This window comes from Mytilus californianus, unplaced genomic scaffold (assembly GCF_021869535.1).
Source record: "Mytilus californianus isolate M0D057914Y unplaced genomic scaffold, xbMytCali1.0.p SCAF_5, whole genome shotgun sequence".
Taxonomy (NCBI): Eukaryota; Metazoa; Mollusca; class Bivalvia; order Mytilida; family Mytilidae; genus Mytilus; species Mytilus californianus.
This window is the reverse complement of record NW_026262701.1, coordinates 6,361,799-6,377,531: the sequence shown is the minus strand read 5'-3', so window position 1 is coordinate 6,377,531 and position 15,733 is coordinate 6,361,799. Positions and strand designations below refer to the sequence as shown.

The 15,733-nt window shown below is 31.2% G+C and overlaps 1 protein-coding gene across 1 annotated transcript in view; it reads left to right on the top strand.

Annotated features, from left to right (window-relative positions):
* LOC127701800 (E3 ubiquitin-protein ligase RNF213-like) overlaps positions 1 to 15,733 on the top strand; it is a 195,587-nt gene that overhangs the window by 25,760 nt on the left and 154,094 nt on the right. The gene's annotated exons all lie outside the window — the stretch shown is intronic.

Here is a 15,733-nt window from a genome sequence, read left to right as displayed (position 1 = left end):
TTTTTTTGCAGAAATTCTATCAAATAAAAGTTTAAATCCTTTAGTTTTATGCTATTTGATAAATTGACACCATCAAATCATTCAGGGAAGTTGCCAAAGTACAGATTCTATATTTCCTGATTTCACCTCTTAGGTCCGAGTACACAGTTATTTCGTAGTGCATTTCTTTTAGACAATAAATGAAAATTAAAAAAATCCCACCTGCGCTTTCTCAATAATATTTTTACAGTGTGTTGTACTACTTTTGGGACAAATTATATCAAAATTATAGAAAACTTCATCGGCTCTAACTCAAAATATGGACAATTTCATGTTAAGGGGGTCTTCAAATCTTTTGACAGCTTCCGAAGTGCTAATTTTTAACATTTTTCAGCTGGACCAAATCACTACTTTACTTTAAAATTCATGACCCAAATTTTTTTACAGTGTCATTTTACCCCCCTACTTACTATTTGAGTCATAAAACATGGAGAAATAAATTTGGAAGGGGTATAAAAAAAATCGACAAGTAACACACTGTCCACACTAGGGACTATATTCGTGGACAACGAAAATCAAAGGACGATAACTGTGTACCCGGACCTTTTCACCTTTCGAATTGTGACATCGATGAATCTATAGATGCAGCTCGAAATCTTGTTGTTAGGTTGTATGATCTCAAGTCAGAACTCATAACAGATCATAGTGACCTAAACAAATTGAGGGTAAAATTGGCTATAATTAAAAATTTCTCCTTTGTCAAAATTCCTCCTTGTGAATCTACCTTTAAACAACATGTAATAAGAGCATCACTCAAAACATACGTTTGGATGTTTTCCCTATATAGCAAAACTACCCTTACATTCTCATCATAGTCATCTGTATATATAGAATGGGATTGTTTTACCTGTTTCTAACAGACGTTTTGTTTTCATAACTTTACCCCCTCCGTCTGCAGTAATATTTACTTCTTTAAAGCAAAACTATACAAAGATCTTTATATTCAACCAATTCGACGTTTATGTTACACAAATTTCGAAATAAACCAATAATATATACGCTTTCACACTCAACAACAGAAATTTGATATTTATCTAGAAATTGACGAACTCCTTACTATCAAAAGACGTGAAAAACACATTTCGTTTTTGACAAATTATTAAAGTTAAGATCTAAAAAACATCTTTAGATCTTACTTGTAACGAATTGAATATAAAAATTCCAAATTTTGAAATTAAAAAGGGTCAAGGTCACTGGTATTTAACAGATGTTTGAAAATTTCAATTTAAAGTCATTTTTGGCGACAAAAATATAAAATAAGTTCTAAATGTAAAAACGAAAGATATTTTTCTTTAAATTAGTTATAGTTATTTTGCTCCAAACACATATGTGTAGGAGAAACAAGCTTTCTAAATGTGACTCTGCATTTTCCTGGAATTTTTGCTTTGACCTTTGACCCTGATAAAAAAAAAACGTGACCACTGCAGACAACGACGACATGAATATTTCGATGAGGCTTGTTCTCCTCTTTCCAATGATATAAAATATAGCCGTGTGTTATTCCGTTAACCCAAATCGATCAAATTTGTTGATTGGGCACCCTACTATAAGCCGGAGTAGATAGAGAAAGCAACGATGATCGCCATGTAGGTAACTGATTATGGCAATCCTAGAAAATAGGGATCGTAGTTGAACGCCCTTGCTACGAGCGGGGTCTAATTCACAACCTTGACATAATATAGTAATTACTGCATGCAGATAAACTCTTAGATCACTCGGCAAAAAGGCCTAGGCATTTCTTTAAATAATAAAAAAAAAAAAAAAAAGATATGGTATGATTGAGACAAATCTCTACCAGAGACCAAATGACATAAAAGTTAAAAATTATAGGTCATCGTACGGCCCTCAGCAATGAGAAAAACACATACCGCACAGTAAGCTATAAAAGGCACCGAAATGAAAAATGTAAAAACAATTCAAACGAGAACATCACGGCCTGATTTATGTATAAAACAATAAACAGAATACACAGCAAGAAAAGACAACCGCTTAATTATAAGCTCCTGACTTTGGACAGGCACATACAGAATGTGGCGAGGTTAAACATGTTTGATGGCGCCAAACCCTCTCCCTACCCGGGAACAGTGTTTAAACAGTATAACACATACATTCGCACATTCCAAAATAGTATCACTTTCTTCTTCATGTAAATTCAATTTGTCTCTTTTTAAGAAAACTTGTCAGTATTTTTCTTTTCAAATATTTAAGTCAACTTTGTAGATTTTTAGGTCGATATGTCAGACAATCATCTGACAAGTTAGGGGCAAAGTTTGGTGTTGTCTCACATAATTCTGTTATTCGTTTAACTCATAAAACATTGCGTCTTGATTTAAAATTATATAATGAGCAGAAGTATTTTCAAACGCATTTTACCGATGTTTACTGTGTATGTACTGTAAGTCTATATTTATACTAATATCAATCAAGAAAGTATAACGTTCAATAAAGAATATGGCAACGTATGGAGTATATCATTTATAACGATTTTTTTGTTGTTGTAATTTAACTGTAACTAATTGCAATTCTCCCAATTTGATTTCTTGCAGATGTGGCCAAGTTTGGGTTAATTTATCATTAGTCAATAATGATCAACATTCTAACTGAAATATACAATTATTATACATGTATGATGCAAGCAATATTTGAACTTCCACTTTGGTCTTCAGACGATTTGTGTAAATATGTATTTTTTGTTATTGTTGAGTTGCTGTTTGATTGAAATGTACTCAAATCAGGATTTTTTACAAATAATGTTATATTGAAAAGAGGAATGCATTTCAACGAGGTCAAATAAAACAATTATTGTAAATTAATATTTTGGTATTCCTTTAACGAAACAGGTACGGTTCAAAAACACAAAAACGCATACATACGTTACCTACACATTGAACGTCAAAAACATCAAATTAGCGATGGTGTGACGTTTTGGTAGACCACCATGTGACCACTTTATTTTGATGATTTGTACATTACTCTTTATCATATATATATATCGAAATGTTCGTCTTGCAAAGGAATTTTGATATAAAAGTGTTTTTTTTCGAACAACTGTTGTTTTCAGTCATTTTGATGATTTGTAACAACTTGTGCCTAATAATTCAAAGAAAAAAAGAGGACGCTAACATTGTGACATTTTGGTAGACACCCTTTTAATGCTTCGATATTCGATACTAATCGATTAAAATTGAAAGCGTAGAATATTTTCTTTTATATTTGGAATTTATCATACTGGCTTAATTTCTCCGTTCAAAAATGCAAATCATATTATTTTTCAATGTTTTCTATTACCAACTCCGGAATTACTAACGTAAAACGTTGGTATAAAGTTTTGTGACGGAAGACCTTTGGAGATTCATATACTTCGTATTTTACAGCGGATGATCGTGAGGGCATTCCAGTGTATTGCTATCGCCTAGATTTCCATTACGTATTATTCGTTCTGGGTTTTAGCCGATCTGTAAACATGATGAATACGTAGACATTATCAAGTTCAAACTAACATTCCTTATCGCTTGTTACACATTCATTTCTTCAATGAATACTCATCAAATACTTTTTAAAGAAGATAAACTAATAATATTAAAATGTTTTGTTGTATATATATACAAATCATTAATATCTATGCACACGCATGCGGAAGAATATCTCAAGAACGTTTGCAATCTCAAGGAACAATAACTCTGCATGGATGATTAAACATTTTTTGCGGGAAAATATGAATGCCTACTCAAATCCATATTATTAGAAAAATCGAATTATTACAGAAGAGTGTCCACCATGCACTTGCACTGCACTATTATTAATATAGTAGAATAGAATGATATACAAATGCATGAAAATTATATAAACATGTAACTGTAATATACAAGTACTAATATAATATATAACAATAAACCAGGGTATATTGATTTGTATCACTACAATATAATGGTAATTACGGCAAGGTTGAATTCCCTGTCATTAATTTATCATTCACGCACGAACTTGTCCCAGAAAATTATTGAACATTGAACGACAAAATTTCTTCTTATGTGACGTTTACATTTTCTGACGTCAGACACGCGAAGCAATGAATGTGGTTTTTAATTTGATAGATGCTTTTGTGCTTTTTTGTAAATGATTGTTTGTTTTGATATTGTAACACAGTGATGACTGCTGTACCCATATTTTGACTATTTTATTTATTATGTCTGTTTTGTTCACGCATCGTTGTAAATATAACGGAATTTGATGAGACTGTCGAACAAATGAGAGGTTTAGCGCTATAAAACCAGGTTCAATCCACCATTTTCTACATTTGAAAATGCCTGTACCAAGTCAGGAATATGACAGTTGTTGTCCATTCGTTTGATTTGTTTTGTCATTTGATTTTGCCATGTGATAAGGGACTTTCCGATTGAATTTTCCTCGGAATTCAGTATTTTTGTGATTTTACTTTTTATTATATCTGTACATTAACCTCACTTTCAGGTAAAGAGATGTGATTTTTTTTTCTGAGACAAGTACTAGTGCTTGTCGGACCATCCACAAGAACTTGCGGTCATCCGATGTTCAGTACTTCAGTACTTTGATTTTGTTTGATGCTATAAATGAGATTGAAGTCCGAATGAATGTCGTTCAAATGTTATCGATTAGGAGGCATGTTACATTTTCTGACTAGATGAAATGTTTTGCACAGTTTTACTCAATATTGATTAGTTCTTTATAGAACAGTTTTTTTAAACATTGTTGTGACAATGACTTTGTGCTTGGTTTTCGGTAATGATGTCGAGGTTTTCATGGAAATCGCTCGTTTACATTGGATTTCTGTGCTTTAAAAGAGTTTTCCAAACTTATTTTACAAAAAGATATACGCTATCACCAATTTGAGAACATAATCCTCTAGCTATATTTAAATGCATTCTGAACTGTTGTGCCGTAGGGGAGTGATATTTTTCCCTGGTGTCTACAACCAAAAGACCAGTTTTTGTGCTCGACCAGTAAAGTCGAGCACAGATTTTACTCGACTAGACTCGACATTGTCTCGACAGTACTTAACTGTACTCGACTTTGGTCTCGACTTTACTTAATGAGTCTGATTCAGTACTTGATGATCTTGGTGTAGTCTGAAATGGTCTCGACCAAGGCTCGACCAGTCTCGACCAGTCTTACCCTGTCTCGACATGTCTCGACCAGTCTTGACTCAGTCTCGACCAGTCTCGACCTGTCTCAACTATTCTTGACCTTCAAATTTAGTCTTGACTGGTCTGAATCAGCCTATCTAACTAAATTAAATATTGATCTTACAAAATTCCAGGTTATTTGGTAGTTGGTTCATTGCTGTGAAATTAAAGAAATTAACAATAGGTAAACAAAGCAAGAGTTTTCAGTTTTGATTAAATTCAGATAGTCATCTTTAATTATTTCTATAACTTTTTCAAATCAACTTGGATTTTCATAAAACTATACAGCTATCTCAACTATTAATACATTGATCTTACTGAATCCCAGGTCGTTATGTAGTTTGGTGTATTGCTGTCAAATATAAGGATTTAATTACTAGTAATAGGTAAAAAAAGCAAGAATTTTCAGTTTTGATTAAATTCAGATAGTCATCTTTAAATTTTTTTATAAATATTTCAAAGCAAATTGGGTTTTCATCAAAATCTACAGCTATCTCCATTATATAATTATCTTAAAAATACCAGGTTATTTGTTAATTTGGTTTATTACTGTCAAATAAATTAAACTACATAGGTTTCATGATTATACACAATAGTTATATAATTAATTATCTTTTTAATGAGGTAACAACAGCCAACAAAAACAATGAAATTGTTTAATAAAGTTGAGAATGGAAATGGGGAATATTTATCAAAGAAACAGCAACCTGACCAAAGAGCAAACAACACATGAAGGCCACCAAAGGGTCTTCAACACAGCGAGAAAATCCTGCACCCGTAACCTTATATTAGAAATATATCTATTATTATAATTTGGGATATAGTATATATAACATATATCAAAAGCGGATAAAAAATTAAAGAAATTAATAAAATTGTTCTTCTGATTAGTGGTGAAGTATAAAGTAATACCTCCTGCTTGGAACAAACTCATTAAAAAGATCACAACCTGGTCAGAGAGTATTAAATTCTAAATAACGTTCATTCAAAATTGCAACATCCTGTTTAACTTAAATCGCAAGGCCTTTTGCATTCACTAGATAAGTGATACACGAGTTTAAGAAAAATAGGGCTTTCTTTTTACCTGTAAAACACACATATACTGATGTAATTAAACCTTATTAAAGTGCTTCTTGTATGCCATGTCTTTTATTCTGACAAAAATTATTTTAAAAGGTTATCAAGGATTCCTGTGATGATTATATTAAATTCTTGTTTTAACAAAACAAAGGTGGCATTTTAAAAATTTTAAAACTTTTTTCAAATCTTAACTATATATTTATCTTACAAAATGCCAGATTGTTTTGTATGTTGGTGTGTTGCTGTCAAATTTAATGACTTAGGTAAAGGGTGAAAAGGTTGAAATATTTTAATTTGACAGCAATAAACCAAATTAACAGATAACCTGGTATTTTGTAAGATAAATATATAATGGAGATAGCTGTAGATTTTGATGAAAATCCAAGTTGCTTTGAACAAGTTATAAAAAAATTTAAAGATGACTATCTGAATTTAGTCCAAACTGAAAATTCTAGTTTTTTTACCTTGATTAATTAAATCTTTAAATATGACAGCAATATGCCAAACAACATAACAACCTGGAATTCAGTAAGATCAATATACAACTGAGAAAGCTGTATAGTTTTTATGAAAATCCAAGTTAATTTAAAAAAATAATAAACAAATTTAAAGTTGACTAGCTGAATTCAGTCCCACTGAAAATTCTAGCTTTTTTTACCTATTAATTAAATCCTTAAATTGACAGCAATGCACCAAACTACATAACGACCTGGGATTCAGTAAGATCAATGTATAATTGAGATAGCTGTATAGTTTTCTAAAAATCCAAGTTGATTTGAAAAAGTTACAGAAATAATGAAAGATGACTATCTGAATTTAATCAAAACTGAAAATTCTTGCTTTTTTTTACCTATTAATTTACTTCTTTAATTTCCCAGCAACGAACCAACTACCAAATAACCTGGAATTTTGTAAGATCAATATTTGATTTAATTATATTTTACTGGTCGAGCACAAAAACTGGTCTTTTCAGACTCTGAGCAGTTTGTAGTGTATCGAAGCCACTACTGTACGGTGGAAAGTCAAGTTAAGTACATGACCTGGTTGATAATGTAATCTATGTAAGATGTTAGATTTTCCCAAGAAGCTTCAGTAGGGTGGCCGTGAAGATTTTAGTTTGAAGAAATTCATGCCCTTGGGGACCAAGCACTATAGGTCCAAAGTATAAAATACGCTTCAATAGAAAAAGCTTCAATTATGTGCTCCTTAAAACCAACAATGATCATATTTAGATCAAGTGAACGATAAAAGCTTAAGATCACATGATCCTCTAGTTTAATAATATTAAGATATGTATATATGTTGTACAGAATTTCATGTAATTTATTAAATTTTAATGTTCATTCTATATATATAAAAAAAGAGATGTGGCATGATTGCCAATAAGACAACTCTCCACAAGAGACCAAATGACACAGAAATTAACAACTATAGGTCATCGTACGGCCTTCAACAATGAGCAAAGCCCATATCGCATATTCAGCTATAAAAGGCCCTGAAATATTTACATTTTTGTAATGATTATCAATTCCTGTAAAACCAGAAAAACGAAAAAAATGTTGATAGCCTTCCCTATCTTTGATACCAAACAAATCAATGGATGGAACTAGACACGAGCAGCCACTTTGTTTTGTTTAAAGTCTTTCCTAAATTTCCTTAAATGTTTGCCTACCAGGTTACTTGGACCATCGTTCGACCTATTAACTGGTTAACCTGTAGTAAAGTGGGTGGTCAAAGTACTACAGATGCAAATTCATGGTTTTTAGATAATTTTCTCATCTAAGAGAAAGAAGCCCCACAGAAACAAGAACACAGAACCACCATAAAAAGTAAATTTCCAGATAACGAAAAATATTCAGATATGAGATTTTCAACCTCTGACATGATCCTAACATGGGATATGGAAAACATTTTGTTATAAAAAATAACAGAAATATCCAGACTATAGACACGCTTGTTTGTGAGAAGAATTAGAACACAAATAACAACAACGAGAAGAGTTCATAGTAAAACAATAGTTCTCCGTTAAGATACATTATAACGATATTTCATTATTATTTTACATCAATTAGGCCATGCGTATTTCTTAGGACGAACAGAAACTATGGTTAATCCATTCAACTCTTAGTTTCATCATTTCTTCAGTCAGAATGAACCTCCCCTATATTTATAAAATGATGTCTGTCCAATTTGCAGACAATAGCAGGCGTTATTTTTTTCTGATAAAGTTTCAATCGAATTGCCTAAATGATAACATGATTTCAATAATTTTTCAATTTGTTTGCGGGGCATTATTTATTGTGAAAGGATTCGGTAATTTCCGATAAAATTTGTCCGAAGTTTACCATCACATACATCAATTATCATCATCACCATCACTGACCATCACCTTAATCAACAAAACACGTATAATGTTGTGACAACTGCATATAATGTTGTGACCACTGCATATAATGTTCCGACAACTGCATATAATGCTATCACGACTGCATATACTAAATGTTGTGACCACTGCATATAATGTTCCGACAAATGCATATAATGTTGGCACGACTGCATATAATGTTGTGATTACTGCATAATAATGTTGTGACCACAGCATATAATGATGATCATCAACATAAGGCAGTCATGGTGGTTGTGCGTCGTTCAACACGATCTCGCAAACATCCTGTTCATTTTCAAATTTTATCTTTGGATACAATACAAATTCTTCCGATGAGTTTACGACCCAATCAGACACTTATTATAAAATGAAGCGAATTTTATTTCAACGGAAAAGAAATGGAAAAACAGAATACCGTGTGCAATTTAAAGGCGAACCGACACAGAATGCATTATGGATACCATTCGAACAGATTAATTCACACACACAAAAGATAGTACAAACAAAACAACCGCCATGTGCAGACTAGTAGTGTATTTTATTATGAACATTATTGAATTATGTTTTGTGACGTTTTATGACAATGTTGATTTGTTTATCGTAATACGCAGATGTTATTTTGTGACAAGACATATTTGAAGTAATGAATTCTTTAAAAGAACAATGATTCTGGTTTTATAAAATTTGTCTAAAAGTAATTATATGTGTATAAATAGAAAGTGATAATTTTGTGAGAAAAAGGAAGTAATTGACAATGTAATGGGTGTCAGTTAATGGAAAGGTGTTTTGAATAGATTTGTTTTATTATTAAAATATCGAGAGAATATTTGCTTCAGTATTGCTATGATAGCAGTTTTCAAAAGATTTTTATTTCAAATTTACTGTTCTTGAATTTTTATTGAAGTTTTATTCTTCAATGTATATTTTTTCAGGCTTACGATTTGAGTGAAGAGAAGTTAATTTAGTAGTAAAAGTTTTAAATTTTAGTAATTCATTTTGTTGAATATGAAATCATATATTAACATTAGAGATTGCTTTCATTTTTTAAAGTTTGATAAATAGCAAATATTGCATTTAGGCAATTAAGAGAAAAAATACTGCATTTAAAGTGTTGTCATTTGTAATGACGGACTGTGTGTAGAATACCAGAAATAACCTATTTTAATGGTTGTATTTGTTGAGGCAGCGTATATGGCTAGTGTGTTGCTTTAATATAATTCCATTTAATAAGAGCCAAGGTCTCTGCTGGTGTCATCATTTATTAAAATTTGCTCTGTATAACCAATTTTATAGTGGAATATGCAGTAGATAGTGATTTTTTAGTATAGTATACAAAGATTTGATATTGATTGAATAATAGATTGAAGGCGTAAAAAGGCATATTTGTTTATGACATTATTGAATTTTTGATTTATTTTAAATGACCTAAACGCCTTGACCATTGAAAACAAGCGGGGTGTGTTTATTTGTTCAGGGGAATTTTATATGTCAGTTTGGTATGGTCAAGACGTTTGGTCAAGTTGGCATACTTTTAAGAGAGTTATCTCTCCTTTACCAATTATTGGGTTATGTGTATATGCGGATTGCAGTCCGTAATTGAATTGTATATTAGTTTGATTTGTTCTCTTGATTTATTGTTACCATAGATGTACATGTGTTGTGAAAAATAGAAATTTATTAATTTGAGAAAAGTGGTTATGTATTTATGCCAGAGTAAAGCATAAAAGTGGTTAAGAAAGCGAGATTTTCATTGGATAACACAATTAATTAAGCATAAGCTGAATTCATTTTAGCATTAGCAAAAATCATTTTAGCATAAGCTAAAATCATTTTAGCATAAGCTAAAATCATTTTAGCATAAGCTAAATTCATTTAAGCATAAGCTAAAATCATTTTAGCATAAGCTAAAATCATTTTAGCATAAGCTAAAATCATTTTAGCATAAGCTAAAATCATTTTAGCATAAGCTAAATTAATTTAGCATAAGCTAAATTCATTTTAGCATAAGCTAAAATCATTTTAGCATAAGCTAAATTCATTTTAGCATAAGCTAAATTCATTTTAACATATATGCGAAGTTTAATATTTATGACCTTGTTTCCGCGCCAACATTTCTGTGTAAGCTGAACATTACAGCATATGCTAAATTGATTTTAGCTTATGCTAAAATGAATTTAGCTTATGCTAAAATGAATTTAGCTTATGCTAAAATGAGTTTAGCTTATGCTAAAATCATTTCAGCATAAGCTTAAATGGATTTAGCATATGCTAAAAGCGATAATTATGACCTTAATTCCGCGCCATATAAGTATCATAACTTTCTCCACTCAATATAACTCCTCATAAAAGATTTATTTAGAAATGAAAGATTGATTGAAAAAAAAAACCCCAAAGATGTACATGTTATTAGGGAGGCGATTAAAACGGTGGTGTCATCATCTACTTACTTTTAGAATTCGTTGGCAATGTAAAATAAGCAAACACACATTTTAGGCCAAGACCAGATGGGTATGTTGTTGGATCAGTAAGAGTTAAGGTGCCAGTATCAATTAGACTGTGCTACAACTATGTCGTTTTACATGATGATTCCAGTTGTACCTTTGAGTATTTTGTTTCTTCGGGAGAATGGAAGGAAAAGGGATCTGTGAGAATACTTCCAGTACACCACAAATCCTCGTCTAAAGGTATATTTTCTTCCTTGTTGATGTTCTAGAAACGAATAAGAACTATTGTGAAAGATTTGAGGCATTATTTCCAATAAAACCCAAAACCATAGTTCACAGAATTACTAAACGAATAGTTAATCAAACAGTCAAGCAAACCAAAGCAAAATAAATAATCCGAAAATAAACAAAACACCTTTACCCAATGGAGAATTAAAATTCAAATCTGTTAATTTGTACCCAGTAAAGGACGTATTGAATGTTTTAAATTTCGGTGATATCGATAAATGTACACATGAAAAGCTTCATTTATTTAATACTGATTATCGCTTATACTTTTGGAATAGATATCTACCATTATTACGATGGTATTGTTCGGGGAAAAGAGGAACTGATAGGAAAGTATAAAAACTGGTGGAACAACGTGAAAAAAATGTTTGGCGGAGAAGACGAGTATAAGAAATTTCTTAAAGAAGATATTGAGCTTGCAGTGTCAGCATTTCTACCAAAGCAGCTTCTGGGTTATTTTAGCGACAGAGACAGTAATTTTGAAGAAGCTGTTATGGTTTTAGATCAAATGAATGGTTCACTCAAACAACTATATCATGGAATATGCAGGTTCATTGGAACGTCTTTTGACACTCTATTTGCAAATGTAAGTATGTCTGTTATTATAATATAGTAATGCACATGTACATTTCGAGAGGCTTGCTTTTTATGTAATAAATATTTCTAGTCAATGGTGCCTCTATAAAATAAATTTTCAAGAATCTTCAGAAGCATTTTCAGTGTACGCTCTAATATTTTTTTTTAAACTTTAAAATGAAAGCGAAGAAGCTGTACATCAATGGTGTTGTTTATTATCTATGATATATATAGAAGCATAGTATACTAGTTGGAATATGCGTCGAACACTATGTTGACAAAGTTGGCATGATGTCATAGAAGCAAATTTTCAAATCCAGTAAACATATTGTCATTTCAAATTTCCAGATCTATCATTGCTGGATGTATATATTTATTGTTACGTCAAAGCACAACATTGATCTTAATATTATGAATTTGGCAATCGTATACTCATCGTCATTTTAACTCAACTTAGATGGTCAGCCTCTATTTTGCATAATGATCTTAACAGTGTCAATATTATTTCAGATCCGTCTTGTAGCTGTGATGCTACGCTTGAAGATTCATATTACTTCTTTTTTTAATGTCGTAATTATGCAATATAAGAATGAAACTATCCAATACTCTGAGCTGGTTACCAGAGAGTTCTACACTAAAGGAGAAAGGGCATTAATGACTGGTTTTGGCCTAAGAAAATGTTTGATAACTATTTCAAATTGGCACATAATGTTGAGAAATGCATAGGGTCAATACATAAATGAAAAACATATAGATGTTACTCTGATGACATCACAATTACGTCATAATATGTACTGTTTTCACAAAAACGATGAAGAATACAGAATGTATGCAGTTTTCCATCTTTATTGCCGTTTTGGAAACATCGTGCGCAGCGAAGAAACAACAAAATAATTTAACAGAAGCTTTATTATAACTTTTGACAAAATTTCACAAAATATAAAGTTGTTTCTTGGGTGCGCACATGCTTTTTCCAATCTAAAATATACTGATTTGATGAAAAACAAGGAAAATCAAGAAATTTTACAAAGTTTGCAAATTTAGTAATGATTTGTTGCCATGGTTACTCGTTGAATGTGAAATTTGTTTATATTTTCGGAATACCTTGTACCTTAGTCAAGTTTTCTGTTATTTAAGAATATGAATGATAACTTTTAAACTTGCAGTAATATTTTGGCCGGTGATTCGTCATTAATTAAAGTTGAAAATGAAGGAATTTTCAAGAATGTATATGAATTCATTAAAGAGTCAAAGCGGTTTCTAATTGTGTAATACATCACATTAAAGTGCAAATACATGTATATTGTGTACAACCACTCACATCAACTTTTGTTGTATTGTTGCATGTATGCTTTGTAAATATTCTATTATTATAAATTGTTCATGGGAGAAGACTGCATAAGTTTGATTAACTTGTGTCTCACCCTTTTTGTATATTCAAGCAAATAAAATATGTTTAAACAAACCTAGTACTGATTTTTGACATGTAACATGTTAATTCAGCCCAAAAAGCTTGCTGCACCGATGTAAACATTTTATGCACTTGCATTTATATCGTTCCTGCGGCCTTATTCGAAATCAAGCTGTTTAGACATTAACGACACAACACCAGCCCTTTGTCCTATGCATAATATATATTTACATGTATAATCTATGTATGATGGGATACATTACATTTTGTAGGTTTTATCGCTTCACATGAAAAAGATGATAGATCATTTAGACGGAGTAAACAAAGAGCGACTGGGTATAAATGACAATGACCTGTTACATATAGCAAAAGCAGCCATTGCAGTGTATTTTGTTGTTTCATATGACCTTAAAATAGACAAAACAGAGAAAGATATGTTATGTGAAGCTCTTTTACCTGGGCCAGACTATGTCACCAGTACTTGCCCAAATGTTGATCAGATAAAAAAAGTCATGCCTTTGATATTGAAGTAATATATTCTAGATGATTATCTTTTCAATTAGTATTCACAGTTTTTCGTTTAAAGTTTTATTTTCCGTGGTTTTTTTTTATGTATTATACATATTTCTATATTGAAATGCTTAGTTGAAGCTTTGCTAAGTTGTCGGTATAATTGAAAGGACATTTCAAAGCCATTTATTGTCTATCTTACTTTCACATTTATCGAAACACAATCACAATATGCATAATTATGAATTAGTTTTTGCAAAATAAACAACCTACGTCGTCCTTTTTCGTCATTTCCCTCAATCTTTTTCCCATTTGAACCACCGGGCCAACCTAGAACAAAGTTGTATCACATATATATATATATACTTCTCAACGGAATATTGAACTTGAAGAACATATATTTAACTAGTTTTAGCATTTTTGCCATAATATCTTAAGACTATGATACATAGACCGAAAAGTAAACATTTGATTTGAGTTATTGCTCTTTTTTGTGTGTTAGCTATTGTCTTAAAAATTAAAGTAATAAAAACTAAAAATAAAAATAACGAGCAAAGATGATCATTTAGAGCAAAAAACAAATAAAACATAACTTATATATGCATGTTGACTCCTTCTAGTAGATATGGTAATGAAACTATCACTTTGACCAAAATTTCAATTTTTGTTCTCATTGAAAAGTGTAGTTAATAAATAGAAATGTTTAAACCAAAATGTCAACAACACAAGAGCTACAAAAGACAACAACACAACAACACAAGAGCTACAAAAGACAACAACACAACAACACAAGAGCTACATATGTCAATCGTGTTCAAAGCAAAATAAAGAGTAAACACTTTTGTGCTATTGTACTTATAGGGAAGTTACAGTGTCAATAATAACACTTGCAAGAGAGATTGCTGGAAAGTCAGATAATCCAAGTTGGCTTTTTTGTGTTCCATTGATTCATTTCATGTTAAAGTACAGCAAACCATTTCAAGATGTACCTCTTGAAGTAAACCACAATGAAGCTGAACAAAAGTACAAATGGTGGGGAACTGTTAACATTCGAGAGGCTTCCAGAAAATTCAAGAAATGCTTAGAATGGAGCAGGTATTATTCAAATGAACAAAGCTTAGGCATGTCTCTCTGAACAGTAGTTTGAGGTGTTTTTTTTTTTATTATTCAGTTAATTCTGCATAATGTTTCTCAATTGATACAAATCCTTTAAAATTGTGAAGGTAAGTCTGTGAAATAATTATTTTAAATTCATGTTTTCGTTGGTAAAATCAGAAATATTGATGAATTTATTCAAAATGCATGCAAAAAGCCATGCACTACTTTGTTTAATAGCATTTTGAAATAACGCTTTAATTTATAAAAAAAGATCGTTTTATGTCATACTCTGACCAGCAGAAAAACTAATTATTTAACATAACTCATTATCATTTGTCCCAAAGGCATGCATTTATTATCAAGGTAAAATTAATAATTTACAGACCTTCTGATGAAATTGTGAAAATTCTGACCCCGTACTTCGAAGTAGATTACCTTTTACCACGGACTCTTTTGGCATCACTGAGTTTACAGATGTTTCATGAAGTTATAATGATCAACATGTTTCCAGTTGACATAACATTAGCTGCATCTTATTCTCACTTTTGTGATTTACGAGACAGCAAAGAATTAGTAAGTTTTAAATAGAATGCACATTCTGAATAAATCAGCCGTTACAAAATCAAGTGAACACAATTAATTAGTGCAATATTAAATTTTGACAGGCTTTTAATTTTTCTTGTATGATGTTTGGAATAGAAGTATACAAAGAAAGTCAAATTGATTGCAGTTATAAGAA